Here is a 13320-nt window from a genome sequence, read left to right as displayed (position 1 = left end):
CAAGTTTTTAATAAACCAGGGAATAGTTTGTCATAATATACTGGAAACAAAACTGCCTCTAAAATTGGATGCAGACTATATTAAAACTATTTTTAAAAGACATAGATAAAAGAGAAATATAATGAAATGCTAACATACTTGCTGTCTTTGTGCGGTGTCAATTTTTTAATTTTTACTTTTTTGTTCTGTCCAAATGTTTTATAGTAAGTATGCCCCCACCACTTTTTTCTGAGGAAAGGCTCTCAGAGACTCAAATAGGAGTAGCTTATCATGAGAACCATTTATATTTTGATTAGCACACTTTGGGGCCAAAGGCGTTAGTATTCTTCAGCAAGCCCAATGTTTGTCCACAAATATTTTCTGGTGCCTCTGATGCGTACAGACTATAAAGATGCTGAGAGAAACACAATGCTGAATCAGACAAGGCTTCTAAAATCAAGAAGTACAGTCTGATGGTCAGACGAAACACATCTGTAAATAACTATAATACAAATGATAAAGTCCATAAGAGAGGTATAGGAAAATATGCTGAACAGAGTCTCAGTGTAATAGAAGCAATGGGTACATGAATAGGAGAGGTTGGAATGGTAAATTGGAGATAGATCACTAGAGCTATGAATGACATGGTAAGGAATATGTTGTTAAATTGGAGGGCTGTAAGTAAAATCGAAGGTTTTGTTTTGTTTTGTCTTGTTTGGATTTATTTTGTTTTAGAAATCATGATCTCCATGATATGTGCTTCAAGAGGGCTGATTTTTGAAATAAACTGGAATGGGGTCATGAGACTGAGGGCTGGTAGGTCAATTCAGAAGCCAGCACAATAGTTCATGTGAGAGCCAGTGAAAGTGGACCTTGGGAAGTAGGTGTGGAGGTAAAGAGGAGGAGGCATTCAAATAAAGACATGGAGAGGATAGTTGGAGATGAAGATTAGAAGCTCCTATCTCAGTAGGTCAAAGAGATGTTACTGTCTTCTGAGGAATTTATTTCACAATCAGCCTCCACATCATGATTTTATAAAATCTGCACCTGTGTCTTCTAATCCCAAGATGCCAGGCAGGAGAATTACTCTAGAGGCTATGAGTAGTTTGCTAGAGTGAAATTATGGTTTCTTGGGTTCTGTTTTTCAGTATCTGTGATATCTGGGGCTTGGGCAGCAGAAACATAAAGGATTCTTCCTAGTCCATAAGAAAAGTTTTTCTCATACGGAGTAATGCTGTAAACTATAAAAGGTGGCTTAGTGCAAGCAAACTTGAAAGGCATGGAAGGATGGGGAGAGGATAGCCTCTCAGGTGTCCAAGTATCCCAGTATCCCTAAGCTGGAGGAGCTTTGTCCAACTTGGCATGCCCGTGCTGAAGGCTGGGCTGGACCACCTGAACACAGGTTCTGGGCTTCTAGAAAGATTCTCGACTGAGTTACACACCTAGCGGCTTGGTGAGTGATTCTTTGCACCCTCTGCCTCTTTTCTTAAAGCTTCTATGATCTCACTAACATCTTGAGTATCCCTCTTGCAGCCTCTTTCATCATCCTTTCTCCCTCTCTCCAGGGTTAGGTAATCCCTACTCACTTGGCCCAGCCCTGCACAAGCAGAAGACTCCTGGTAAAGTACAGGCAGGGGAGTCAGCACCATCCCTTTCTGGTTTTTCCTGGGTAGGCAGCTCTCTTTCACCTCTAGCCTTTTGTCTTTTTTTTTTTTTTCCTTTTAAGTATGATTTTCTTTGTACCAAAACCATACCAAAAAATAGAAGCAGAAAAGTCCTCCTAAAGCTAAAATACTTTTCAATTGGAGGTAGCTTAATGCATATATTTTTACTTAAGCTATAAATTAGAGCTATTTGGCACCCTTGGGGAACTTTTTATAATAGGTACCACAGAATTATTACTTTGAAGGAAGTTTAACCTGAGCTCAGACATATTCTTCTGAAGGGCCTCCCTTTATTCTCTCTTGTTCCCTAAGGCTTTCTCTGATGTGGCTGTGCTGAGAACTAGAGCAGTTTTTTTTTTTAAAGCTTTTAAAGAAGGCTGGCTTGTAAAAATAAAGCCAGAAAGGCAAAGTTCTTCCATCCTTATTTTTTGTGCTTCAAGATCTTGGGGAAATCTAAGATCCATAATTACATCTAGGAATGCTGATATATTCACTCATTCATTATTTCATTCAACATTTATTGGAGCCTCATTATGTTCTATGACCTGTGCCAAATGCTGGGGATACAAAGAAAAATGAAGAATATGCCTTTAAGAATCTGCTGCACAGGACTAAGTAAAAGATGAAGTGGACAAAAATCGGTTGACATCTGTCTGGAGGGGGAGGAGAAATGTACAGGGCTGAAGAAGAAGTTGGTGCTCCATTGCATTTAGCCTCCATTATTACCTGGGAAATGCCTGGCTTCATTGTTACTTCCTCAGTTAGGTTGCTTGTGGCCCAAATTCACCTGTGCTATCTAAGTATCAATTCACCAAATGTTGGTTTGAGGATTAGGGTTGGCAATGGGAGGATCTCAGAGCTTCTAGTTTGCTTTTGCTGTTCTTGACCACAGAGGGGACTTTCAGAGCTAAAAATTAATTGTTGTAACTCTGTTTTTGTCATGTACAAGCTTTTTAAGCTCAGGCAAGCCACTTTTCTTCTTCCTTTCAGTTTTGTCATCTACAGACTGAGAAAACATACCCATCATCCTACGTTTGGTAAGATTGCATAATGTTCATGGAAGTGGTTTGGAAAGAACAAAACAATAAACACAATAACATATGTGGTAATCTTTGAGGTGGAAAAAAAGAATACTCCTTTAAAAATGCTCCCAATATATTGGGAAAGATATACACATGGACAAATAGTTACAATAGTTGAGGGCATGAAAAATAGGCTGTGCGAGTACTGTGGAGAGGCCATACCATTCCTGTGAAATGGATACAAGAAGCTAAAAGGAAAGGTAACATTTGACTTGTGTCTTGAAAGAGGAGAAAGAGTTTTCCAGGTGAACATCATTTCAGCAGAGGAAATTGCAGGTATGAAGGCAGGGAGGTGTAATAGAGTATATTATGATTGAAGAATCATAGAAATTTATTTTGACTGGGGAGTAGTATTTGTGTTGAAAAGGGTAGGAAATATGTTTAGATAAGTGGGCAGGAGCTGGAGTGTGAAGGACCCGGTATGTCGTATTCAGGAGTTTGGACCTGCTCCTATAGGCTATTATAGAGAGATACCAGCCACATGTGGCTATTTACTTTTAAATTAATTAAAATTAAAGTAAGTTATAATCCAATTCCTAGGTTGCGATAGTCACATTTCAAGTGCTCAATAGCTACTTGTGTTTGGTAGCTACCAGATTAGACAGAGCAGATACAGAACATTTACACATTTGCAGAAAGTTCTATTGGACAGCACTGCTATAGGCATCGTGTAGGGAGCATAAAATGTCTTTGGGCAGGGAAGTGACATGGTCATATTTGTGTTCGGAAATATCACTCGGATGGCAGCATTAAGAACGGCTTGCAGGGGCTGGCCTAGTGGCTCAGCGGTTAAGTTCGCATGTTCTGCTTCGGTAGCCCGGGGTTCACCGGTTCAGATCCCGGGTGCGGACATGGTACCACTTGGCAAGCCATGCTGTAGTAGGCCTCCCACATATAAAGTAGAGGAAGATGGGCACAGATGTTAGCTCAGGGTCAGTCTTCCTCACCAAAAAGAGGAGAATTGGTGGCAGATGTTAGCTCTGGGCTAATCATCCTCAAAAAAAAAGAATGGCATGGAGGAGAGGGAGAGAGGGATTTGCAAGTCTTTTGTTTTGGTTTGTTTTTTTGTTGAGGAAGGTTTGCCCTAAGCTAACATCTGTTGCCAATCTTCCTTTTTTTGCTTGAGGAAGATTACCTCTGAGCTAACATGTGTGCCAATCTTCCTCTATTTTTCTCATGTGGGTCACTGCCACAGCATGGTTGACAGTGGGGTAGGTCTGCAGCAAGGATCTGAACCTGAGAACCTGGGTCACCAAAGCAGAGTGTGCCGAACCTTTAACCACTTGGCCACAGGGCTGGCCCCACAAATCATTTTTAAAGTTAAGTGATCACAAATTGTTATTTGGTTCTGTCTTCCTTAGCCCTACTGTCTTCACTGCCTCTCTTCCAACATACACTCATCACGAAGGCAAAACTATCCAGAATTTAGGCCGAAAGGATTTACTTCAGGCAGGCTTTACAGGTGGCATTCAAATATTCCACCCCTTTTCTTCTATTTCTCCCACTGGGGAGGTCAGGAAGGATTTGGTGAGCCTCAATCTATTTCCCACTCTATGCTGATGACCAAAGGTACTTCTGGGAATTAAAGAGAGGGGCAGGAACAGGTCACGTGCCTGGGAGAATGGGAAACTGGCTTATCTGCCACCTATTTGTAGACTGATACTCAGACCAACACCGCCTTAGATTATAACTGAAAATGGTCTTTACTTCCCATATTTAACCAGTCACCAAATCCTGCCCATTATACGTCCTTAAAATCTCTCATACTGATTCCTCTCCATCTTTATCAGTGCCTTAACTTAGGCCCTCCTCTTTCTCACTTAAATTACTCCCATAGTCTTCTGGCTGGACTCCTTGGCTCCATTCTCTCCTCCACTATTCCACTCCTCACTGCCTCCTGACTGGTCAAAGCCTCCCAAACCCTTTGGCCTGGAATTTAACAATTTGACTCTATTCTGCCTCTCTAGTCTCTTTTCTCATCACTTTTTTCTCTATATCTAAATTTCGACCAAACTTGAAGTCCCCCAAACATTCACCACTCTCTCTTTTTCAAAACTACACAGTCTGTAATGGGTAGAGGCAGGATTGGATCTGAGCCCATATTCCCATCCTTATGTCTCTATGATGCCACTTGTGAAAGGGCAGACAAGAAATGCCATTGTAGAGATGAGTCATGGGTAGGAGAAAAAAGAGAAAGAAGAAGAAGCTTTCAGTTCAGTTCACCAGGTGCATATTACCATGGTCCAGGCCCTGGACTAGATGCTGAAGATACGAAGATAAGTAAGGTACATCCTCTACCTTGGGCAGCTCATAGTCTATAAAAAGATGAAGCAAGAAGGCAGGAGCCTTGGTACTTGGACATTGGCCTGTGTTGAGCTGTCTTGGATTCCCCAACAGAGTCTTAGTTTTTAGAAGCTGGGGGAAAAATAAGTCAGAGAAACTACAGAATAACGGATACACAAGGATTTCTGGTCACATTGTATGAAAACGTCCTTCTGGGAAGCTTAGGAAGTTTATATTCCTTTATCACACATGATATCATCAGCAGAGCTTGGCAACAATAACATCCAATTCAAGACATTCATGAATATTGCTCAGGTATCTTTACAACAATATATGCTGACTTCACCTCCCTTTTGGGTGCTAGATGCCTGACCTTTTAAAGTATTCTAGTTGTTTTGGGAATCCTTGTACTTTGATACACAGAACTAATTGTCTCCTTCTTCCTTCTTTTGCTCCTTCCTTTCAGCTTGCTCCCTCCTCAGAGTGTATGAACAACACAAAGATGCAATTTGTATCTCACCAGATTGCATTTACCTGGACTAAACAAGGAAAGAAACTCCCTGGCCTAGCAACCTTCCCTTTTGGCAACCTATAGACAAAGTCCTATGGAGCAGATGGAGCACAGGTGCTGAAATCAGACAGTTCATCACTTACAATGTGACTTATGTCAACCAGGTAACTTCTTGGTGCCTCTGTTCCTCATCTATGAAATAATTGTAATGATTCTGAGCTTCACAAGGTTATAGGGAAGATTGAATGAAGCTATACACCTGAAACGAGCTGACCCGGCACAATCTAAGAACTTTATAGATGTTTTTTTCCTATTTAAAAATTCACTCCTAAAATCCCAGCAGCTTTTAGATACCCTTGCAGGCAATAACCAGTCACTGTGGTGGAGGAGGTGTGACTTGTCTGCTATTTCTCCAGGCAGAATAAATTGTCATCTCTTGTTGCCCCAGAACTTTGCATACGATTCTGCTATTTCATCTACCATGTGTTAATTATTTGTTACTATCTCTTTCCCATATTCAGTTGTCGGTTCCTCAAGGACTGAGATCCTGTCTGACTGATTCATTCCAGGGTCTAGCACAGGACACAGCGATCTGACTTCTAACCTCGATTTATAAGCTGATTGAAGCTAAGTGAACTTTTCTGACATTCAGTTGTCTCATAATAATTGATAATGAGTATGTTTTACTGAGTGACCACTACGTGCAATGTATTATGCACAGTGCATCACTTAACTGTGAATTTGTCTCTTTAAATGGTCTCTTAGCAACTCTACCCCAAAGGAGTAAAATGCTACTTTTGGGGGACATAGATTTACCAACATAGCCCTTTGTTCTTTGGAATTTCATCATAGAAGGGATTGATAAAACAATAGGATAAGGGATCCTGGTAGAGTTTCTGACAACAAAGTAAACTCCCTATTGTTGAAGCCCCATTCATATTTACCAGTTGTTACACCTTTTCCTTGCTTAGAACAATAATAACAAAAACAGTACCAGCAGCAATAATAATAATAGCGACAATAAAAATAATTGCACATTTGTTATTTCACTTGATGTTGATTTTATGTGACCATGTACTCCTGTCATACACAGAGTTTATATCTCTGTATTTGGAATTCATCATACTTTATAATTGTCTGCTTATAAAATCTCCCTACTAGTCTCTATGAGCCACTTAAAAAAAACTGTATATATTTAAAGTGTCTAATAGGATGGTTTGATATACATATACATAGTGAAATGATTACTACAGTCAAACTAGTTAACATATCTCCTCACATAGTTACGTTTTTTGTGTGTGATGAGAGCACCTAAAATCTACTGTCTTAGCATATTTCCAATACTCAATACACTATTATTAACTATAATCATCATGCTGTACAGTAGATCTCTAGATTTATTCATCCTACATAACTGGAACTTTGTATCCTTTGACCAACATCTCATCCTCACCAGCCTCTCGCCCCAACCCTTGGTTACCACCATTATATACTCCACTTCTATCAGTTCGACTATTTTAGATTCCACATATAAATGAGATCACGGAGTATTTGTCTTTCTGTGCCTGACTTATTTCATTTAGCATTATGTCCTACAGGTTCATCTATGTTGTCACAAATGACAGGATTTCCCTTTTTTTTAAAGTCTGGTGTAATATTCCATTATGTATATATACTGTTTATACTGTTTTCCATAATGGCTGTACCAATTTACATTCCCACCAACAGTACGCAAGTGTTCCCTTTTTTCTACATCCTTGCCAACACTTATCTTTTGTCTTTTTGATAATAGCCATTCTAACAAGTGTGAGGTGATATCTCATTGTGGTTTTGTTTTGCATTTCCCTGATGAGCAGCAATGTTGAACATCTTTTCATATACTTGTTGGCCATTTGTATGTCTTCTTTTGAGAAATGTCTATTCAGGTCCTTTGCCCACTTTTAAATTGGGTTATTTGTTTTCTTGCTATTGAATTGAGTTCCTTATATATTTTGGATATTTGGATATCAGATGAATGATTTGCAAATATTTTCTGCCATTCTGTAGGTTGTCTCTTCTCTCTGTTGTTTCTTTTGTTGCACAGAAGGTTTTTAGTTTGATGCAATCTTCTATGAGTCACTTAAGGGAAGGGACCATGTAATATTCATCTCCGTGTTCCCAGGGTTCAATCAAAGGACTGGCACAAAGTCATGCTAAGTAAAAGGTTGATGTGTGTAAGGTAAGTAAACGAATGTGTGCAGTGACCTTTATCTCATGTGAGAAGGGATGTGTCATGACGAAAACACTTTGCATAGAGACTGAGTTTGAAACTCAGTTCTGCCTCGGTAGGTTGGCCCCGGACAAGTGTTTTAACCTCTTGCAATATCCTTATATGTAAAATCGAGTGATAATATCTCACTAACAGCCTTGTTATAAGGAATAAATTAAGTGATGCTCTGAGCACAATGCATTGCATAGAGTGATCGCGCAATATAAGGTAGTTATTACCAATCATTATGAGGCAGTTGAATGTCAGGAAGGTTCTCTTAGGGTCATTTAGCTTTTAAATCGAAGTTAGAAGTCAGATCACGTCCTGTGCTAGACACTGGAATGAATTAATCAGACAGGATCTCAGTTCTTGAGGAAGCCACAAATACGGGAAAGAGTAACAAATAATACATGATATGATCGATGAAATGGCAGAATTATGTGCAAAGTATTGGGGCAACAAAGAGATGGCAATTAATTCTGCCTGGAGAAACAGCAGTGAAGGTGACACTTGAGCTGTAGTGAGGGCGGAGTCTGGGGGCATTTCTAGACAGCCTTAGAAGCTGCCGGAACCAAGATGCTGCGGGAGTTGAGTGAGTCTCGGTCGGATATCATTACTGGACGCGATCGAGGCCGTTCCGTCAGTGTTTTCAGACGCCCAGGGATCGCAGCTGCTTGGGCCAGTCCTCAGCTTCCACAATTACAGACTGCAGCAAAATGATGAACGGAGCTCTAGGAAAGGTAACGTAGGTCCCACTCACGCTGGGCGCGGGGGACGTGGTGGGGAGCGCAAAGGTGGAAGGCGGCCGCGCAAAGGTGGAAGGCGGCCGCGCGGCTATTGCCGCCTCTGCGGACATCCGGGTATGAGACACTGGCGAGAACACGGCTCTTCCCGGCAGCACACGCGGCGCCTTGTAGTCAAAGGCGCTCCCTCCTCTCCGCGCCGGGCGTCCTCGCTCGCGCTGACCCGCGCGCCACGCCCCCTGCGCTCGCTTCTCTCGCCGCCCTTTGGCCTGGAAAGAGAACGGAGCCACAATGAGAATCACGAGGCCAGGATGGGTCCAGATAACTTGAATGACCTTGAGTAGGTCATTTCATTTTTGCATTGTCATTAACTTACGGAATTTCTTCGAAGAAAACCATTTTGACTTGCTGAACTGATTGGGCTGGGAGGCTGCTTGACGATAAAGGAAGGGTAATAATAAACTACATATTTACTTACAGAAGCTTAAGTAACCACAGTAAAACCGTGTGAACCACCATAAATGCGTTCTTTGGCCTTCCCTTGTCCTCTGAACAGAGTTAACTGATTTCAGTTATGCTCTTCCGGTTGTATCATGCTACTTAGAATAATCTTATTTTTAGCAGTTTATGTTAAAATTTTATTTTAGGCATTAATTGTACAGACTATGTCTCCATGCTGCATAGATCAGCATGATCATTGCTGCTCATGGACCTACTAGTATTTACCTTGGGGCAACCCCAACTGTCTCTAGATGTGTTTCTTTAAGGACCCAACCTCACTTCATCCTTTATGAAATAACTCACTGTTGTTCATCGTAGCCAAATTGTGAGAATTTGGCTAGATCTGGTGAAATGATACTAGAAAAAAAAAATCAAAGTTCTGAAATTCCATTGTTAAAGATGGTCAGATTGATCCATGACTCCACTCTCCTGCTCTCTTTGCCCTGATTCTGAGGAGTGCTGAATGAGAGGGATCATATTTCAAGGAATACTGTTTTCCACATTGTATACTCCAGGAGAACCTATGGAAGTCTGTCAATAGTCCGTCACCTAAACATACAAGGGCAGAGAGGGCCCTACAAGTCTGATGGCACTGTTCCCTTTCAGACTCCTTTGTTGCTGACTTTACTCTTCCTTTCTGCCCTACGGCTTTGGCCAGAGTCTCTTCTTGACTTGACAAAGACTGAATTCCTGATCCTTCATCTGTGGAGACTTCTCACTTGGAGTGCCCTCACCCTTCTCATCACCTATTCCAGTGCTCCATCTTCAAGACACAGCTCAGTTCTCATCTTTTCCATAAAACCTTTCTGACCACTCTGTCTAAAGTGCCTGTTTATTTTCTGGACTCCTAGCTGGTATTATCTTTTGGCACCTAATCATATGCAGTCTTGTGACCATCCTTGTGTCAGCCTGTCTGGAAGTGTTAGTTAATATTTTACACTTATAAGGAAAAAACATGGCATTTGCATCAGACCTGGGTTCTATCTCTTGCTAGCTATACGACCTTAGGTGGGGTATTTGACCTCTTTGTGCTTCAGTTTCATATCTGTAAAATGCAGATGATGATGCCCACCATATGGAGTTGTTGTAAAGATTATGGAAGATAATGGAAGTAAGAGTACTTTGTAAGGTGTGAAAGACTATACAAGTAGATATATTGATATTATTCTACAGTTAATAAACTACTTTCATTTGCATAATTTCATTTGATCTTCACAATATTATGAGATAATCCTGGCAGGCACAACAGATGAGGAAATGGAAGCTACTGGCACAATGTCTGATACATAATAGGTTCTCAAATGTTCTACTGAATGCCTGAATGAATGAATGCCTTGCCTACCTCTTAAGTGCTTAATACTGAGACTGGAGCCTAGATTTTCTACCCCTCCTAAGACCCCACTGCCTTTCCGTTTCTGAGTATTTCACATCTCCCTAATTTGATAAAATCTAGGTTTTCTTCATCTGTGAAATGAGGAATGAAAACTTTCCTTGACCTTCCTAGATGTCAGTCCTTCTCTTCTTTGTGATCTATTCAGCCCATTATACTGATCTCACATTGCAATGTAATAAATAATTTGTACATCTGCTTTCCTCACTAGAAAGATCTGAGGGTAGTCAACTGTATTTTCTTCATGTCTGTATGTGCCCAGCCTACAGTGTGCTTGGCCTAAAGTAGGTACCTGATAAATATTGAATGAATAAGTAAATGAACAAATGTTGACATTACATGGTAAGTACATGGTGGAGCTGGGACTAGAACTTCAAACTCTTAGCTCATTGCTCTTTCCTTGGGACCCTAAGAAGTTTTTAGCTTATAGTCATCTCAAATTTTAGATGAGTGAGAAAGCCAGCTTTACTGGAATAAAACTGGGTGGAATCACACACATCTTTTGGTCAACAGAAGTGGTAGAGCAGGGTAGATCCAATTAGGACACTAATGCTGATATTCCCAAGACCCCCAGAAAACGTATTGATTGTTTAAGGTGGCAGGATCGTGTCTGTGGAAGTCAGAATGCACCAGGGAATGGGTGGCTCACCTGCTCAGTTACTTTGCACAGAAAATGGATGGGCCTGGAGTGTCAAGCTCAGGTCTGGATGTCACTCACCCTGAGGTTACCGTTCATCTCTCAGGATTACCATACTCCTGAACCAGAAGGATATGGTTAGGGGAGGGGTGGTGATCACAAAATGTGTGCCAGATTGAGTCTCCCCAGCCCAGAAGGAGCAACCTTGGGGATTGGTCTCATATGGAGCAGAGTTCATATGAACAAATAGCAGCGAGGATTGAAGCAAATGACAAGCTAAGAGACATGAATTAGGAGAACATAAGAAGATATGAAATTTGGAGCAGACAAATTTCAGGGTGCCTAGAAAGGTAGGGAGTCCAAAAGCCCAGGAAAATGGTCAAGAAGTTGGCTGTTTCCTGGTTACTGTGAGACTGTAAATTCTGAAGCACAGGGACATTTTTCTATGTTGTTTGTGGTTTTATCTTCGGCACCTGTCACACACTAAAGTACATATCGTTTAGTAAATGAGGAGCTGAACAATCACCCCCGTTATCATCACTCCTACCAATTTGACCATTAACAATGTTCCTTGCACTTGCTAAGCCCTTTTCATATCTTATCTAATTTAATCAGATCAACAACTCTGTGAGGTAAGTTTTTTATAACGTCTTTAGGGATAAGGAAGTGAGGTTTGGAAGGGTTTATTAATTCAATCAGCAAGTATTTATTGAGCTGCTTCTCTGTGCCAGGGAGTATGCTAGATGCTGAAATGTAGCAGTTTCCTGTCTTCATGGAGATCATATTCCTAGCAAAAGAGACAGATGAATTAAACATATAAATAGTTAACTAATTGTGGTAAATGCCACAAAAGAAAGATTCTGGGTGCTATATGAGTGTATAAAGTAGGATCCAAATAAGTCTGAGCAGTCAGAAAGTTTTCTTGAGGATGTTCCATGACTAAAAGAATGATAGAATTTAGGGTCCATCCTGGTGGTGCAGCAGTTAAGTGCGCACGTTCGGCTTTGGTGACCTGGGGTTCACCGGTTCAGATCCCACTCAGCAAGCCATGCTGTGGTAGGTGTCCCACATATAAAGTAGGGGAAGATGGGCACAGATGTTAGCTCAGGGCCAGTCTTCCTCAGCAAAAAGAGGAGGATTGGTAGCAGTTAGCTCAGGGCTAATCTTCCTCAAAAGAAAAGAAGAATGATAGAATTTGAACAGTGAGAGCATGTGCAAAGGCTCTGAAATGAGAACACGCTCAGAGTTCCAGAGGGCCCAGAGGAAGTTGGGAGGGAGAGAAGCAGTGGGGCTTGGATCGAGAGAGAGTGTGTAGAGAAGTATGGGGATGAGAGCTGGGGAGATGGTCAGGCATTGGATTTACATTTCAGGTAACCAGAGGTATTTTAAAACTGAATTTAGGCACCAGTGTAGTGGTTAAGTTTGCACTCTCTGCTTCTGCGGCCCAGGGTTTGTGGGTTTGGATCCTGGGTATGGACCTACGCCACTCATCAAGCCATTATGTGGCGGCATCCCACAAACAAAGTGGAGGAAGACTGGCACAGACGTTGGCTAAGGGACAATCTTCTTCACCAAAAACACAAAGAAACCTAGCTGAATTTAGTCCTGGAGGAAGTTAGGGAATTGGGCTTAACAGAGCTCAGCAGTGGCCTGGAAGTGCCATCCAGCACTTATAGTGTGAAGCCAGATATTTCTTTCACTTCTTTTTTAAAAAATTGAGATATAATTCATATACCATAACATTCACCCCTCGATAGTGGACAGTGCAGTGGTTTTTAGTTTATTCACAAAGTTGTTCAGCCATCACAACTATCTAATTCCAGAACTTTTTCATCACTCCAAAAAGAAACCCTGCACCCGATAAGCAGTCACTCGTCATTCCCTACTCTGCTCATCCCCTGATAACCACTTAGCTACTTTCTGTCTCTATGGATTTGTCTGCTGTGGCCATTTCTTATAAATGAAATCATACTGAATGTGAGGCCAAGTATTTCTTCAGTGGTTTGCCAGAGATCATACAGCTAGTAAAATAGAAGTGCTGATAGTCAAACCCAGGTCTGTGTGAACCTATAACCTGGGCTCCTAACTGCTGTAAAGACTCCGTGCAAAGACAGACTTTGACAGTCAACCTATTCAATATATTTAGGAGAGAATGGCCAAAGGAAAAACTACAAACAAAAGCAATTTTGAAAAAACTTAGGAAAAGGTCAGCTAGAACACCACTTATTAGCTCTGTGCATTGGACATATTAATTCACCCATCTGTGCTTTGGTTTCCTCACA

At 41.2% G+C, this 13320-nt stretch overlaps 1 protein-coding gene across 1 annotated transcript in view; it reads left to right on the top strand.

Annotated features, from left to right (window-relative positions):
- Nucleotides 1-8388: 8388 nt before the first annotated feature.
- The window catches only part of MRPL48 (mitochondrial ribosomal protein L48), a 47411-nt gene continuing 42479 nt past the window's right edge, over nt 8389-13320 (top strand). The window contains exon 1 of the mRNA XM_070490726.1: nt 8389-8507. The gene's annotated coding sequence lies outside the window, so the exon portion shown is untranslated. The remainder of the gene's footprint in view (nt 8508-13320) is intronic.

This window comes from Equus asinus, chromosome 20 (assembly GCF_041296235.1).
Source record: "Equus asinus isolate D_3611 breed Donkey chromosome 20, EquAss-T2T_v2, whole genome shotgun sequence".
Lineage (NCBI taxonomy): Eukaryota > Metazoa > Chordata > Mammalia > Perissodactyla > Equidae > Equus > Equus asinus.
This window is presented reverse-complemented; position numbering and strand designations above follow the sequence as displayed.